A 14,196-nucleotide genomic window follows, 5' to 3' on the forward strand; every position below is an offset into this window, starting at 1 on the left:
ACCCTCATCTGTCTTCCTCTTCGCTGTCCTTACTTATGAGGTAAGTTCTCAAACAAGATACAGGCAACTTACTCATTGCCCCACTTAAAAAATACACTGCCCCAAATCCAGCTCAGTAAAAAGACCAAGTTCTTCTTTTTCCATTTCCAATAAGAACCCACAAGGATCCCCAGACATTCTGCTTTGTCTTCTTGGCTTGACACATGTCTTACATTCCCGTTTTCCAGTGTGAGTGTAAGGAATTAATTTCGGCGCCCTTTTTGTGCAATGAAATGATGTTAAACAGGTATGCGTTTATTTTTCGAGTTCTTCCATGAGTCCTGATGTAAATGGATGTGGAGTTGGCAAGCATTTTCTTTGTGCGTCTGGAGTTTCCTCACAGATGTACAAAACAGGTCTAGGGAGTAGTACACAGTCGTTTACCCCGGGATCAGGCGGCAGGCTTTGCCACAGCAAAACACCTCTGTCGAGGCCCCCCCCCCCATAGTTCTACCGGATTGCGAGCATGTGGGCAGGGGTAACTTGACAGAGATGGTGTCAGGCCAGCCACTCATTAGGAACACCTAGCAGTAGCATGGGCAAACGATGAAAGTCATTGCATGTTTGTATTCCAACATGGACTTGTTGTCTCCCTCCGAGGGTATTAACGAACTACCGAGATCCCGAGCTATTTTAAAGCACAGCAGCCCCTCTCAGACAACGCTGAGGCAGCAATATCGCATATGCATCTTACATGGAAGGATATTGCTTAGGTGGTCAGGCGGTAAGTCGTTGTGGCGGTAGCCATGAAGCAGGGATATTGCTGGTTTTTCCTTAACCTCGGAAAACAACAAAATGCAAAAGCCAGTGGTCTCGCTTGAGATGGCTGAAGTAGACAGCCTCAGTTTTGTAGACACAGAAAGAGGCAACTCAGTGCTAGAAGAGCAGGTGCTTCGGCAGCGTGCCTGGCTGTGGAACCATAGTGGGACCGAGGAAGTAGTCTGTACTTCACATTCAAATCGGTCATAGCACAATCATGAAACTATATGTCAAGGATGGACATCCTGAAGCCAGACCAACTAATTATGTCAGGCGGAGTCAGTATTATGTGAAGAATGTCCAGAATACGTTGGGCACCATTATGCCTTGGAAAGTCATAATTATGCAAAGAATTTCAACAATATGCCATGTATGGGCATCTTTAAGCCAGTGTCACTATTATCCCACAGACAGACACCGTGCCAACTACTGTTCACAGGGATGAACCTTATGCAGGACCACCAATATGCCAGGGTACCCCAAACACACACAGATATTTCAGACTTGCTCACACGAACCTATCGTAAAACAGACATACTTGTATATACTAAATGATACACACATAAACAGTCTCTTTGTCCCCTCCCCTCAATTTACCTTCAAACACATTGCATAAAGTACTGCCCAGCTCCAAGTTCAGGCCCTGGAGCATCAGGAAAAGTGCAACAAGAGTGCGGGTTTAACCACTTCTGCTTGTTGTGTAATGGTACCTGCCTCCTCTTCTCAGGAATCATACTGACATGCAGTCTTAGCCAATAAGCAGAGAAGGAAGGGACTGGATGAGGATTTTTGCCACCATGCATACGCTGCCCTTCGTGGAGGTAAATCGGCTTGCTCTATTTTAAATATACTCAGCATGTGGTTGGAGGGTTACTGCTCACACTCCCTCAAGCCATGTGGAGTGCACATGCAAGAGACAACAATTACTAGACATAGAGTATTATCACAGTTGGATTACTTGTAAAAAGGTACCTATGCATCCTTTGAACATGAGTGATATTTTCAACGTTTCCAAATTATTCAGATTTGTTATATGTTGCTTTTTAAAATCTATTCTGAGACAGAAAATTGAGCCCTAATGAGCGAAGTTATTTTACCGATATTTGGCTTTTTAGCATGCAGCGGTACTTCAATATGGTGAATGTGTTGTGCCATCTCTCTTAGGGACTAGTTTTTGATCCAAAAGAGTTTATGGCGCCAGTTTCTCAAACTCTTAAACATTATCAATTAGAGGTTGAAGGAGTCCGGGGTGGGGGAGTAGAAGGTTTGAACTGACATTTTCGATGGTGCTGTCCTGTGCAGCACAATTTACTGTTTGTTATTTTTGGGTTTTCTTTGCTCTTTTTGAATTCAGATTAATAGCAGCAGTATAACTCGTATGTAAAACCTTGCATCTGCAACTTACTGTGCCCGCATAAATATGAAATTGAATGGGTGTTATGCATATGAAACCTTTGGTGGTACACAGAAACCCTTTGGTTGTACATAGGATCCCTCTGGTTGTATACAAAAACCGTTTGGTTGTACACATGAACCCTTTGGTTGTACACAGGAATGGCGGAGAGCAGCCATTTTTGCATGCGAAATCAATGAAGTCACTAAAGTCAATTCATTTAGGCAAAAAATTATAGCAAGACTACTGCATAAATGGCGAATAGAATGGAGTTGCAAGACACGTCAATAATTCACTGGGCAGGGTGTTACTGTCATACCCAACTGTTGAAAAACTTGTGATCTGGCCCGTACAAAGACTTCGGTCAAAGTTGTAAGGAATCCTGAGAGGGGTGAATGCAACCCTTCGCTTTGAATTGGGGGATATGTTGAAACATATATAAACAGAAGGCATAATGGAGTCCTAAATCAGCAGCCCTTTAAATCAGAACCTCAGCTGTCCTGAGTGCCAAGAGCTGAATGCACATATCGACAGTCCTTAAAATGTGCCTGCTCCTGCCATTGTTTCCTAAGGAGCTCGGGGCTGCAGGGGCCATTGCTCTTATCATCTCACTCCTCGACTGCTGTAATGCCCTGTATCTAAACATGAAGCAACTTTCTCTAAACAAGCTCCAAGTCATCCAGAATGCGGCTGCAGGTTTAGTCCCAGGAATACCTAAACACACTTCGGTCAGAGAAGGTGTGAGATCACTTCACTGGTTGCTGATAAAGAAACTGGCGTCCTTTAAAGTACTATGCTTGACACATAGAGCTCTATAATAGAGGGGCTCAAGTTATCTTAAGACAACCATGAAGGGGTATGATCCCAGGAGAGTGCTGAGATCTGATGGACTCTACAAGGTAGAGGTTCCAAGATGCAAGAAGATCAGGTGGGGGGAACACACCTTCATGACAGCAACTGACAGGCTATGGAACTCCCTGCCTGAGCGTATTAGGAGTCAGATCTCCTATTTAAAGTTCCGCAGGTGAATCAAAACTTGGCTATTTGCAGATTAGGCTGGTAAGAGATTTTCTCTAGGGCTGGTAATCTGTTACAAGCCCCTAATTTTTCTGTCTGTTTCTTCCTCCGGTTTAGCACTTTGATGCCTTCTGGTCTAATGCACTTTAGGAATGCAGTAAATACCAAGTGAGTTCAATAAAACCGTAACAGCTGTGTTCCCTCTGTTTCAATCTCATGAAGGCACACAAAAGGATGTGTGAAAAATCAGACAATATAATTTTTTCCGGTTGGGTTTATTATCAATGCCAGCGACTGAGATTATGACACCATCACACCCACCATCAATATTTATGGAAGACCTGATACTGCACTTGGAGTAGAATAATGCGACAGGTGTTTTAAGAAGATCTGGGGATATTGAACAGAAGGTCCTTCCAATGAGGGAAGTTATCCTGGAAGAGACTAAGCAAATGAAGCAGAATCAGGCAAACATTACAGTCCAAGTCAAGGAGCGACTGGACAAGGGGATGATAAAATGACTCAGATATAGGATAAGGTAGAGGAAATGAAGCAACATATACTAGAATCTGAAGATAAACTAGACTACCAGATCAAATTGAACAATTTGAGCAGGAAATGGATCATCTCTGAAATAAGCAAGAGGATATGGAAAATCACTCTAGACTCTCTAATTTTAGGATTACAGGTGTTCCAGGTGTTCCAGAGCATAAAGAGGATACTACCAGTACTATTACTCATGCTGAGGAATTAATAGGAACACGTTATCCCAAATTATTTCCAAGATTTCACTATAATATGGGCACACAGAGTTCCATCTAATACTGTAACTCATGCTAAATATTCAAGAACAATGCTGAATAATTCTTCTACGTGTAATCAGAGGGGAGGACAGAAGAGTTAAATATTTATAGAGGTCCTGTTCCTATGCTCCTCTATGTACACATCTGAAACACGGAAGAAGATCAGTTCCTCTGTCGTGGCAAAACGTGTAAGATATCACTGTATACCTACAGTATTTATCGCTGGGAGATCTGTATTTCAGATCGTAATGCCCTCACACACCTGTTAGGGTGTCATGCTTCATCATAGGGCGCTCCTCGTCAGACCGGCGGTGCAATGTCTGACGGGCCTGGTGGCTTCTTTAGCGGAGTTCTTTTGATCTGAGATCGCCGTATGTGAAGGGTGTATGTGGGCAACAGGTGCTTGGTGTGTATTTGAGTGATTAGGTGATTTTAAAATAGGCTCCAGACCTATGAATGTTTTAATTCGAAAGGTAGGGCTGGGACTAAGTAAAAACAGTGGTGCTACCAACAGGTCTTAAGGTACCCAGGTAGCTAATAGGTGTATATGGTCGACATGTTTCGTGTCATAGAGGCTCCAATATCGAGCAACACTTCTTCAGGACCAAGGAAATCTAAAGGTGATGATCCCCGTGGGGGAACACCATTGAATGTCAACCCAGATTATGGGGATGTTAATAGATGAGTGTCAGGTCCCGAGTCGGGAACCTGTCCTGTCTCTCCACCTGTGTAGAGGGAGACAAAAGCAAGAGAGGACATAAAGATCGACATAGTTCCAGCCCTACCTTTCGAATTAAAACATTCATAGGTCTGGAGCCTATTTTAAAATCACCTAATCACTCAAATACACAGAAGCCACCAGGCAACATTGCAGCGCTGGTCTGACGAGGAGCGCCCTATGATGAAGCATGACACCCTAACAGGTGTGAGAGGGCATTGCGATCTGAAATACAGATCTCCCAGTGATAAATACTGTAGGCATACAGTGATGTCTTACACGTTTTGCCACGACAGAGGAACTGATCTCCTTCGGTGTTTCAGAATAATTCTTTTAACCATGAGGTCAAGGAGCTGATACTTAGTAAAGCAATTTGAGAAAAGGTATTTGCAGTACATGAAGAGTTTTCATTTTATATCTTTTTATATATTAGTAATGGTGTGCATCAAGGTTCAGCACTCTCATCCTGTAGAAAAAATACCCATAGTCGGGAGGGGGGTGGTCCACATCTTGAGGTTTGGACCTACTTAACCTCCGTATTGGCATACTTGTAGCAGAAGATTGAGTGTACCTACCCTTTAATAAGAGAAGCTCAAAGTCCTTGTTGTCTCTTTGAAGTTTCTGGTTTTATTTTGTCACTTTATCTCCATCGTACACTTTTTCATCAGGTAAATATACATGTACACTGTTGGTGTGCTGTGGGCAGCCGACAAATGTTTCGCCCCCGGTGTGCTGGACCTCTAACGAACTGCACACAGGGAATCACCCTGTAACTGAATTGTACCAAGAACTAAAAGAACGATAAGGACTTTCAATGTGAAGGAAAAATAATTTCTGAAACCTAACGAGCATTGAGAAAGCCCCAGGCTATCAAACTGTTTAGGGGGCAAAACATGTGACGTTTGCAGTTTGATAGAGCGCAAACGTAGCTCAAAGGAATTCAGTGCTTAATTTGAGTCAGTGTTTACAGATAGGTACCACCCCCTCGCAAATGTTTGGGCACTGGCAACACAGTGACAAAGAGAGAAAGAGGGAATGAAAAGGAACCTGCAAGAGTGAGATTAAAGGGTAGGAATTATCTGATGGTAGATGAAAGAGGCATGAGGTGGAATCAAGACTGCACACCTTTTGTATTTGCCACCCCAACATTCTACAGCACCAAACACAGGTTTCCGAGCAAAGGTTTGGGCCTGGGCGCTTATTCTTTCACAAAGTAAGCACTGAGGAAATTGAATCACTTTATATGAGCACCAGATTATTTTACAGAAGGTCGAATTCATTTTTTAGGCACAACGAAATTAAGGGGCTGATTAGGATGGCGGTCAGACCCTTTCGAAAATGGGACCACCCGACAGGCTGACGGTGGTCCTGCCAGAGGCATTGGGATGCGATCACTACCATGGTGGTCGCAATGCCTATGCTTTGCATTGTAGCAGGTGCTGCTGGCTACAGCACATGCTGTAGTGCAAAAAGTGGACACAGTTTACCCCTGCACTGTGAGGCAGGCACCATGTGGTGCCTGCAACATGGTGCAGGGATATGTAGGTGGGCACCATAGGTGCCCCCAAAAACCCACAGCTGAGGGCCAGGAAGAAAGGGGGGACCAGTACAGGCCCCCAAAGTCCCTTTCCACCTGCCTTTTTATTGCTGGCTAACCGCCATGAAAAGGTGTGTGCAAAGGGACATTCTAAACCCTATGGCGGTGCCTGGCAGGCACCGTCACCATTGTAGGGAATACAACCCCCTCTGCCGCACCAGCGGGCTCAAGGAGCCCATCTGATGTGAGGTGGCCAGTCTTTCTGACCGCCGACCATCCGCCTGCCCGTCATTGTAATATGGTGGGCGAAGAAGATGGTTACGATGGCTGAGGGACCGCCAGTGACGGGCTGTCAGTGGCAGTCCCACCTTCATTGTAATCAGTCCCTAAGTGATTTACCAAGAATCACAGGATGTTTACCTTAATCCTGGGACTTGAACATGGTTCCCAGTTCCAAAGTCGGCAGCTTAGACACTTCGGGGCCCATTACGATGCTGTTAGGAAGGGCTCCAGTTGGGATTTGGCACTGTTGAATCCAATTCAGAACCCTTGTATCCGACCGAATCTGGCACCCTTCTGTACGACCGAGTATGATGCAAGGAAGCTGTCAGGGCTGTCCAAATCAGTTCAGAATGGGTTGCAAGCAGCCCGGGTCATTCGGATATGACTCGTACAGCTCAATGGAGATTGTTTTTGAACAAGCGAGTACGATGACGAATTCGGACAGCCGTTCCGAATCGGTTTGCCCGAGACAAAACGGCTTTGAGAAACGGTCTTTGCGGGCCCATTGTGGGCCTCCCTTCACTCGGAGGCAACCGATGTGGCCCGCTGGGGTACCCAAGGGATTCCTCTTCCCAACCATGCACTATGTGGCAGGCACCATGGAGTGCCCGCCATAGAGTGCCAGGTTTTCCCCAACCACCCCTTTTTTCAATGGGAGCCTGTGTTCACGTTCGGTACACAGGCTCCCACTGAAGTAAATGGGAATCCGAACGAACCGAGTCCGTAAGCATACAGACACATCGTAATCGGTTGGTAGGACTCTTCAAATACAAATCATCAGGAAAGCATTCCTAACCCGAGTTGTTGGGAATGCTTTCCTAACGACATGGTAATCGGCCTCTTAGGTTGCATCTACTCGCAGTCAGTTGTAGTACAAATACATTTAGATGGGTAGCAACATTTCAACCAGCAGCTCCTATGATGAGTCCTGTCGAGAATTTTAAAGCACAACTTGGTGGGCCTAAGATATTATCGCCCAATCACAATCCTGATTATATCCTTCCTGACACCTGTATAAATGTGCCTGTATTGGGATGCTATTATATAAAAGGAGGTAAAGCCTTTACCCCAAGTCCATAATACTTTCTCCTATGAAAACTGGGTCAGTTTTTCCACCTCATCATAATTCAACACATTCAAAATTGAACGATAATGCCCTTCTCTCCTCTTATGAATGCTCTTTTTTCTCACTGATGATCTCAATACACAACAGCCTGTTGTCTATTATTATTGTTTCACCAAAACATTGATCTGGTCGACATCATTGTGCTCATATACTTTCATCGATCCTTATGCATTGAATGCTAGAACAACTTTTTCAGAGTATCAGTGAGTTGGTACTTAAACTGACAAACTGATCCGTTTGTGAAAAATGGCTTTTGAAGAAAATCATCAGGATAACCATTGAAATCAAAAACGGAAATATCAGTATTGGTTAAAACCTTAATTAGGTCAGAGACACTTAATAATCGATTCCTTGTACTTGAAAATGAAACTAATGGGAAACTTCCAAAAAGAATAAGAAAATCAATCAAGAGTTGAGACGTGAGTAAGATTGACCCCTTAGCACATAAATGCAGTGAGTAATGTTGAAAACGACCTGATCTAGGTAGAAGATTCTTGGACGTGTAAAAATAACAGGAAACATAAGGTTCGGTGTATCACTGGACAAGGGATAAGAAAGGGTCCCATTTGAACCACGATTCAAATTTCGAATAAGAATTCTATAAGAACTGTTAATATGACTGTTTAACCTTCTGCTCCTGAATTGACACCACACAATCTGGAGGAATAAAGGGGCATATCAACAAGAGACATAACGCCACTTTCCCGGCACATAGCGCCGGAAAAGCGGCGATTATTTTAACTAATTATCATCAAAGCGCCGCTAACATGCATTAGTGCATGTTAGCAGCCGTTACATTAACGCCACGGCCCGCATCGCTAATGAGTTGCGAAGTAGGCGTTGCTTCCCAGAAACAACAGGGAAAAACTCGCTAACCAGACATCGCAGTATTTGCAAGCCGGCCCCGGACAAGCAAAGCGATAATAAAAGCCACGCTAACCGTGGTTAACGCTGGTTTCTAACGTCTCCTTTTTTTCCGACTTAGCTATCTGTATAATGGGAGGTGGATCGCAAGGTTAAGTCCACATCTCCTTATTATCTACATTTTCATTAGCGCAGTTCCCTTATCGTGGGATTTCGCATGCTAATGCTCATTCTCACCTTCTATCACTGGATTTCACATCACATCGCCTGTTAGCAAAGCGTTGCTAATACGCCGCTAACACGGCGATGTGATCCAGCGATAGACGGCGATAATGACAAATGCGCTAAACGCATTTAGCGATACTTATCGCGTGTTGTTGTTGATATGCCCCCAAATCTTGTTTTTCTAGGGCTCAATGCGGATATAGTATCGTTACGATGGGGAAAGCTGGCTATGCAACTGTTGAATCTTAATGATCCATTTGCATTGGCATCTTTTGATCTATTTCTTCCTCAGTACAACCCATTTTAAACAACTTTTTGTGAGACTCTTTAAAAGAGTAAATTTACTTTATGTATTAAACTCAGGTGACATTGCTTTGGTTCTTTATATGAGGCACAGAAATGGCTTCTGCAATTTATCCAAGTCTCTAATCACAGTCAACTCCAAGCACATTTGTACCACCGTACATCAAAGTGAGCCTGGAATTCCTTCAGTGGATATTGACGAAATAACCTCTTGTATCTCTACCTCTATTAGGAGAGTTCTTATCCAGCCCGAGATTCAGATTAGCCCAATAGAAAATACTGCAATAATGACAAATCCAAGGGTTTCGGATTAACAAAAGAAGTCATGTTTGCAGCTACAGCCTTTAAATGTCTGAAGTATGGGGATCATTAGAACAGCATCTCACACCCTGGATATAATTAGTTAGTCAGACATTTACAGGAGCAAGAATCATCCAACTGGAGGTTGTTCATTGCAGCTCACCTCTCTTAATCCCCATGATATAAAGTGCCAAATATCTTCTACGGATAATATTCAGTTTATCAACTAGAAGATAGCAGGGTTCTTCTGCAACAGGTGAGGCATCAGGACCAGACAGGGTGGCAGCAGAAATGTTTAAACATAACCTGTAAATCTGGGCCCCGTTGCTTACAAATGTTTTTAGGTGTATGATAGTGGGGGGGGGGGAGGTGGTTGAGTCAGGCACAGTCCCGATATATATAAAGGGAGACAAAAACGTCCCTTCTAATTACCGTCTGATTACACTGCTTGACTCGTCTGGTAAAATGATTGGTAGGATCATTTTGGGGAAGTTGGAAGCCTGAGTGAGTGAAAATTCTTTTTTTTACTAATGGCAATATGGGTTCTGCCCAGGTTTGGGCACTACCAAGCAAGCTTTAAATCTTTCCCTAATTCTGGGCAAATGTGTCAAGGCCAGGAGAGGGGCCACACATACAGCTTTTATGGACCTGTCCTGTGCCTTTGACTTAGTGGATAAAAATAAGTTGTGGGACATCATGGGACACGCAGGAGTGGATGCATTTTTGAGTGTGCTAAAAAGTCTCCATCGAGGAGGGGGGCGGAGCTTAGCGCGCAGCGAAGATGGCTGCTTGAGCCCGGAGCTCCGGCGAGCGACAACACAATCCTATAATTATCCGGCCCCATGCACCTCGACACTGAAGCTTATTTGTGATGCTGAACGCTGGGCTCAGTGTGTAACCTCCTGACGCGATTCCAATGCAGAGGTGAGCCAAGGGTGCGAGGCGGAGACCGGCGACGGTGGAGGCGGAGTTGGGCCGCCGATCCCCAGCCTTGAGTGTGAGCAAAGACGGCCCTGCGTCGCTGTGCGTGCGGGCTGGGAGGCCGTGAGGAGGCGGTCCGTTCCTGTCGGCCTTTAATACTGTGGCCTGCACCGGAGCGAGACACTCGGAGGAGGGGGCTGAAGAGTAACCCAAAATCGGAGGCACTGGAGGAGGAGCGGGCCGCGGCGCTGGGCTCCCACAGCCTATGCAGTGACCCGGGCCGGGAGTGGCCTGGTTGAGGCTCCCGCGATAAAATATCGACGAGCTGAGGCGATCGGAGCTCCCTAGTCGGAGACACACAGCTGTACACAGTTTGGGGGTGATACGAGGAGGTGCCTGAGAGGCGAGTGGCAGCGCACCCACAGCAGGAGGCTCTTGATTGCTGGCCACGCGGCTCTGCGGCGATGAGAACGTCTGGCACTGCGAGCAGAGGCAATAGCGGGCGAACTAGCTGGTGGATGGTGCTGGCCAGAAGGGGGCGCTGCACGGAGACTGACCTGGGTACAGGAGAGGAGGCCTGAGGCCGCTTGAGGGGGACACAGCTGCACAACTGGTCGCGGTGCAGCGAGGAGTGCGGGTGGAATCCCAGAAGGTGAACAGCGGCTAGAGCCCGGGAGTGGCGAGCAGAGTGTACACCCTGATGCGGTGACTCACACCTTCGGGTGGAAGGACACGCGGAGTAGGTGTGATTCAGAGGGGCAACCTCCCACCGTACGCATCGTAACTCACTACCAATTTGGACCTTCGACTGGAGTAGAGGTGGCAGGAAAGAGTGGAGAGCCGCAGGGTGGCACGGCGGGCCTGACCTGGGACGCTGGGCCCCTACGGTCACGGTGGGGACTACTAACAGCGCAGCGGTTGTGGAGATCTGCACCAGGCCTCGGGTGACGAACACGGCCGGAGTGAGTGCTGGTGGACTCATATATGCGAGGTGGTACCCGGGCTGGCACTCCTGGCTGAATTTTGGGGAGCGAAGTGCGTGGCCACACGGCGGTTAGACCCAAGATGGGTAAGACCGACAAGTCCCAGTCGAAACTAACATTTGAACAGAGGCGCCCCAGAACCCAGGCCCCGGCAGAGGAGCTGGCTGGAGGCGCTTCAGCGCCCCCGGCGGAAGAACAGGATATTCGGGGTCTACTGCTGTCCATGGAGAGAGGATTGCAGAATGGTATCACCTCCCTCAGGGCCATAATAGACGCCCTCTCGTACAGGATGGATCGGATGGGAGAGCGCATTGATAAACATGTGGAGAGACTGGATCAATCAGACCGACGCCTTTCGGAAGTGGAAGAAGCTCAGACTTCGTTGGACGTAGACCAAAAAGCACTCGGGCGCCTTATGCAGGTACTATAGGACAAAACAGAGGACCTGGAGGCGCGTACCCGTCGGTGCAATTTGCGCATAACAGGCCTGCCGGAGACGACGTCAACGGGCACAATGGAGTGTTTCGTAAAATCACTGCTGGTGGAACTGCTGGGTAAAGATGTGTTTTCGGGGATGTTTGTAGTGGAGAGAGCGCACAGATCCCTGGGTCCTAGGCCCCCTCCGGGAGCGCCGCCTCGACCGATTATAGCGAAACTACTGAACTATCGGGACAGAGATGCGGCCCTACGAGTGGCTCGAGAGAAGAAGACTTTGGTATATGAGGGGTCGACCATCTCGCTCTACCCGGATTTCACTGCCAGAGTTCAGGAGGCTAGGCGTCAGTTTGCTCCAGCTAAAAAACAGCTGCGGGAGTTGGGCCTGGACTATGCGATGCTGCACCCCGCCAAGCTGCAGGTCAATAGACAAGGTAAATCGCACATCTTTACTGACCCTAAGGCACTACAGAAGGCATTGAAAGACTGGAATAAGGAGCAAAGGCGAAGCCCAGAGAAGCAGCTGCCGGGGGGAGTACCAGAAAGTGGGATGGACGAACAGAACTGACCCTGGATGGCAGGCAAGAAAGGGACTCAATCTATGGTTACAGAACAGTTTTGAGCGGGCGGTGTAGGGAGGGAGGGAATGGCTATGGTGGGTCTAACCGGTAGGAATGGCCTGCCGCATACTCATGGACACGGTGGCTAAGTGCCCGCAAAATGTACATGCATGGGTTCGGTGAGGCGAGCCCGGGCACAGAGATTAAGTCCCGACGGGTAGGTTATCCTGTTATGTATACTGAATTGGACACGTGGTCCTATCTGACTGACCGGGATTCGGGGATGGATGGAGGGGTACAGCCAGATGAGGCCAAGTTATGGGGAGGGGTCAAATATCTGCTTGCCGCGCCTGAGGGTCGCCAATAGGTACTAGGTGTTAACTCGCAATAATCTAAGAGCTGAGCGACCTCCGCCCGCGAGTGAGTTCCACAACTTTTCTTTTGGGGGGGTCAAGTCGTTGGGGGTAGGGTGGCGGGAGGTGTAGGTAGTCCCTATATGGGATGCTGCAGGGCCAAGTTGGGGGAGGTCTGCTGTGGGAGGGGGGGGGGAGGTGGGTTTTATTTTACAAGCTATGAGGTTCTGCTGTCAGTGTGTTTTGAGTAGCTCACTTCGGCGCACTTGCTTTATGCGGCACATAGTACCATACGATTTGCGTTTCAGAGAGAATGGCAATGCCTAGCCACATAGATACATCCGGACTGCTTGGCTCCATTAGAGTGCTGACCTGGAACGTTAGGGGCCTGAATGACCATCGGAAGCTACGCAAAGTCCTGCACTACCTGAAAAGGCACGGTATAGATGTGGCTTTCCTACAGGAAACGCATCTCCCTACCCATAGTGCCATGCTATGCACTAGAGGGTTGTTGGGCACTGCGCATGCGGCTGGTTTCACCACACACTCTAGGGGGGTGTTGACTTCGGTTAACCCTCGGGCGGACTACAGACTGCATCTGCTGGCTGCGGATGGCGCAGGCAGGTTCGTACTCTCGTGCCTCCAAGGCAGAGGTCTGGACTTATTGTTGGTTAATACCTATGGCCCGAATTACGACTGTCCGGAATTTTACACAGCGCTGGCATGGACGGTAGGGGACTGCGGGGTGCAGCACGTGTTGTGGGGAGGAGACTTTAATGTGGTCCTGAACCCAGAACTAGACAGGTCTGGAGGTCCGGCTAATGCGCTGTCGGCTGCTGCCAAGGTTATAGGACGGGAAATGCTATGTTTGGGCCTGGCAGATGTGTGGAGGACTCTCAACCCAGAGCAGGGGGGTTTCACGCACTACTCGGCTTATCACAACTTACACACGCGAATAGATTATTGGTTGGCGTCCACCTCACTCCTGCCGCAGGTACGGGCATGCCAGGTGTTACCGCGCACGCTCTCGGATCACTCCCCGGTGCTGCTGCTTTTGGCGGCGCCCAGAAAGACCGTTCCACCCTTTTTGTGGCGGTTTCCCCCATACTCGCTGCTGGACCCCCTTTTTAAGGAAGAATTAGCTGAGGCTATCACGATGTTCTTTGACACCAATTTGGGCTCTGTTGACAACTTCCAGACGATCTGGGAAACATTCAAGGTTTACATTAGAGGGGTGGCGATGGCCAAACACTCGGAGTGTCGCGGGATATCCGCCAGAGACTTTCGACATTGGAACGCAGATTAGGGGAACTGGAGTCTAAACAGTTCACAGAGGGGGTGGCAGGCATAGCGGAGGAGATGAAGGTTCTCCTGGCGGAATACCATGAGGCGGCGGATGCGGAGGTGCTGCACTTGGGGAAGTACACCACGGCCAGAGCATATGGGGAGGGCAACAGGCCCGGGTCTGTACTAGCTAATGTACTAAAAGCCCGCAGGAGTAGAACTGCAATTACCAAGATTAGGTCGGAGGAAGGCGTGCTTTTAACGGAAGAGGCTGATATTGCGGCGCGCTTCCAG

Source organism: Triturus cristatus, chromosome 1_2 (genome assembly GCF_964204655.1).
Source record: "Triturus cristatus chromosome 1_2, aTriCri1.1, whole genome shotgun sequence".
Taxonomy (NCBI): Eukaryota; Metazoa; Chordata; class Amphibia; order Caudata; family Salamandridae; genus Triturus; species Triturus cristatus.